At 38.0% G+C, this 4376-nt stretch overlaps 1 non-coding gene across 1 annotated transcript; it reads right to left on the bottom strand.

Moving 5' to 3' along the window:
• Positions 1–4102: 4102 nt before the first annotated feature.
• Positions 4103–4174, bottom strand: Trnai-gau (transfer RNA isoleucine (anticodon GAU)). Its single transcript has one exon. It is a non-coding gene; the product is annotated as a tRNA-Ile (tRNA).
• Positions 4175–4376: the final 202 nt, after the last annotated feature.

Consider the following 4376-nt stretch of genomic DNA (forward strand, 5'->3'; position numbering starts at 1 on the left):
TAGTTTTAAGTTTATGTACGGAGGTATCTGGAGCGAACAATTGGCACAGACCTCACAGCAAAATAGATGTAAGTTATTTATTCTTTTTTTTTTTTGCCACTTGTGTATCAAGGCAGTAAGGTACAGGGTAAGTTACAAAGAAAAATATTGGACTCCCTAAGGTACAAAGGTTAATTTTGTGACGCAAGTACACGATAGGTTGCTGAGAAAGTATTTTGTGTCTTTGACGTATCCACACCACAAGTTTTTATCTATAAATATATCGCACAAAACACGAACTTAAATTTTTTTTGTATGCTGCAATTATAAAAAAGGATTCCTAACTGCTAATGAAAGTGTAGGGTACTATACATACATATATATATATATATATATATATATATATATATATATATATATATATATATATATACCATACGCACTGTAACTTGATCTAAGAAAAGTGCACCTAAAGATAGGATACATGAATAACAACTTGTGTGATCTTACTGTCATACAGATAATTTTTTTTTTAACTTTATATACATGTTTGAATGCAAGTACGATGTTGAGATACAATCTGTGAATGTTAACTGAAGCAAACATAACACCGTCCCTTATTAAAAAAAAGTAAAGGAGTATGTATAAGGTAAGTTACAGGTAGCCACCTAGCCGAAAAAATGAGGTAACGCCGAAACAAACACAATTATTTACAGGTGGCGCTCGGCGAGATACTGCGAGACTTCAACCGGCGGGGAAAAGTCATGAAGTTACATTAATGTCACTATGACTGACGATTGACGTAATAAAACATTACCAAGATCACTGAGAAACACACTACGTGATACCAAGTAACGCCAAAGAATTTTAATAATCTATTTTTTTTAGTATGAAAATACGGAGGATGTACGCTGACTTTAGAGGGATGCTGTACATTGATTATATTTTTTTATGTGTTTATAATATTTTGACCAATCTGAGCGGAAGATATTTGATGGAAGGAGAAGAAGTAACACAAATATGAACACAAAAAAAAAACACCATATACGCGAGCACAGACTTTAGAGGCAGTAGCGCACAGCAGCCAAGCTTCATTATTAATCTGTTGTTTGTACTACCTAGCAATTTATGTATAGTGATTTATTTATGTCTGTTTACTCATTTCCTATTATTATTTTATTCCTTTATGTTTATGATGTGTGTGTACCATGCGTTGTTACAAACTTGGGTGACGAAAGGATGAAAGAATCCCCCCCCCCCCTCCCACATAGTAACTCGCGGGTAGAGAATGAACAAACCTTGCCTCATTTGTAGACAACTTCTAAAAGCACTTATAGTGCGTTCATGTCCTAGTATTGTTATTTCAATACATAAGTGCATCAGTAGCACGACATAGAGTAAAAAAATGCTGTTGTTCTCAAACGTGCTCTCCTATGCTCTATGAGATATCAGACAGTGTCACGATCGCGAAATATAGTATTAGAGGCACGTACTTTCTGAGAACACAACCACCTACCAATTTATGTAATAAAAATGTTATGAGCAAAAAGGTACGCCGACAAGGTTCAGTAAAAAATCGCTGGAACAAATAACGAACGTGGGCATTTTTCATAAAAGACAAGCTAGTGATATCATTAGCTACAGTTTTGTTTCTGAATGGACAGGACAGTGTCACAATGTTATTCAGTGTCAGTGACCTGTGAGCTATATGCAAACAGACAAGTGAAAATACGTTTCATATCACGAACCTTTTCCTTCGAGGTAAAAGAGACATAGTGAATCGACGAAGACTGCGGCGGTACAAGTGTTTGTGCACTACATAGGACAGTGTGCCGTTGCTAGCCAAATAGTGAAGTGCAGTACTTAAATTTGTGCAGTGGACTTCGGAGGCACCGAGTGGTCCCTTCCCACAGCCAAGGTGTACAGCAAGTGGAAACAAGTGCGGTTGGTTTTTTTGCAAACTCTGTGAACACTGCTCGAGACACTGAAAAGTTTGGACCGAGACGCGCGGCATCGCTTTACGGCGGTGGGCCCGCGCAACTGCCGATTTCCACACGGCGCGCAGCGCGCCACCAAACTGATTGTTGCGAGTGCAGTTATGTGCATATGACACATTATTGGCTAACGGCATAACATAGAAGGACAATTTAAATGCAAAGCAAAATCTACGTTTAATTGGACACCCAACGAAGTGCCAAGACATGTAGAAACACAGATTCCTGAAACCCGAAATAAAGTCTGACTACCCCAGCTCATGATTTACGCCCCCACGTTACCTTTGAACAACGCCTTTGTTTATATGTATATATATGTATTAGTATTAAGTTAGACTAAGTATTAATCCATGTGAATTTTTGTTTGTTGTTTATATTACCCATGACGAGACAATAGTAAAATACGGAAAGGATGTCACTAAGCAGATCGTGGAGTAGAAGAGATAAGCAGTGGAAAGCAGAACCAACTCTAAGCAAGAGCTAACACCTCTTGCTGCCCCAGACACGACTATTAACCCACGATCTAGATCCGAACACTCTAATAAATATGTGACTTTCCTGAAAATTTTTTTTAATAAAAAAAAAAAGACTTAGGAATTATGAATTTTATGAGCAGCAAGTGTAAAAGAAGACTGTTTATATAGCGATAGACTATGTATAAAACAATGTAATACCTTTGTATAATGCTATGTACCAAGAAATAATAAAATAAATTTGTGTATACAATACAAAAAAAAGAGAAGAAAGAAGGTAATAGGAGGATGTAACAATTATCCAAATGTGATGATTTTGTGTCAAGGACGATGTAATAATTTTGTGTGTATAGTATGTAAGTTTATGTGTGTTTTACATGTGTTCTGTGTATCCTTATATAAATGATTTGTCCTCACTGTCATGTGTCAAAACTGGCATAAAACCATGTTTGTAGAATGAAGTGATCGGGAGAGAGACACTGACAGTGCAATCCCATTACGTGTGAATAACAGACAAGGACTACCAGTGTGCAAAGTGTTTGGGCTCATTGTCCGCAAAATTGACATTTCTTCAGACAATTCGCCCAAGGGGGCGATGTCAAGGAACTGAAAATATTGTGATTTAATCGCAGAGGTGCTGAAAAATTGTGCCAGTGACACACCAGAGAAATATCTGGTAAACGTTTTATCTTTGAGAGACATAGGAACAATTTCGCCCTTCGTTTTTTATTTCTGGTATGAACGACTACTTTTTGTTCTGATGGGCTGGTGGGATGTCGTACTGTCTAATTACTAGTGTGTGTGTGTGTGTGGTAAGTGAAAGAGTTAAAAGACGCAAGATGTGTTTTATATTATTTTCATCGCACAACAAGCCTTATTCCCATGCCTATGGAGTATTTATGTTAAGCAGAGACGGCGAGTTTTAGATGGAACCGAATATCTTCAAAACGGCGCTGCTCAACAGTAGAGGTGCGTGATTGTGCTCTCTACTTTCCTTTCGTGGCCGCTCAAATTACTTCCAATTCGTTTTGCCGAGACATTCAGAACCTGCAATCTTCTTTTTCTTATAAAAATACTAGTCCGATGCAAAAGAAATACTCTTAGATTTAAATAATTGCCATTCTTTTACCCAGGCCACGGGGAATGATAGAACGTACGTGCCTCTACTCTGAATGTACGTTCGCAATCTCCGAGTGTGTTACGACGAAATTATTTCACAATGAAAATTTCTCATCAGACCGCAACCACTCGCACGCGAATGTACGTACCCTCTGAATGTATCTAGTCAGTCACGCGCGTTGTTCAAAAGCTTTACTTTTAATATTCAGTGGATTAAATTTCCGAAATTAATTTTTGTTCATGCTGCAAATCGTACTTCACGCGAAGTATTTATTACGTAAGTTTCAGGCTCAATTTAATAAAAATAAAGATTCCGAAGAATAGAAATAAAGAATAACAATCAGACATATCAAACCTAAAAAAACAGAAAGAGGGAACGTTACATGCTGTACCGCTTTGGCAAATGCTTTATCTGCGCCATTCGCCTTAATCACATCTGAGAGTAATTCTTAATAAAACGTCTGTCGCTAATTGTTCGTCATCACAGATACTGTTTGCTATACCTCCACGACGCGAAACTGATTTCCAAAATTCGTCTTTCTCCTGTGAGGATGGAACTTACGACCCCTGGTTTATCAGACCAGCGCTCTACCACTGAGCTAAAGAGGCGCAGCCTAGCGGTACTCTTGGGTACTTCGTCCTTACGGTCGTCTGCATCATCAGACTTCAGCTGAAAAACACTTCATATTACCGTCCAATATTTGCAGCTATGGCGACCCATTACTGCTTGGCAACACATCTGACACGTAACCGATGTGCTCTCCAAACAACAACACTTGCATTTCAGAACATGTCTTTCAGACATGTCTAC

This window comes from Schistocerca gregaria, unplaced genomic scaffold (genome assembly GCF_023897955.1).
Source record: "Schistocerca gregaria isolate iqSchGreg1 unplaced genomic scaffold, iqSchGreg1.2 ptg000350l, whole genome shotgun sequence".
NCBI classification, from domain to species: domain Eukaryota; kingdom Metazoa; phylum Arthropoda; class Insecta; order Orthoptera; family Acrididae; genus Schistocerca; species Schistocerca gregaria.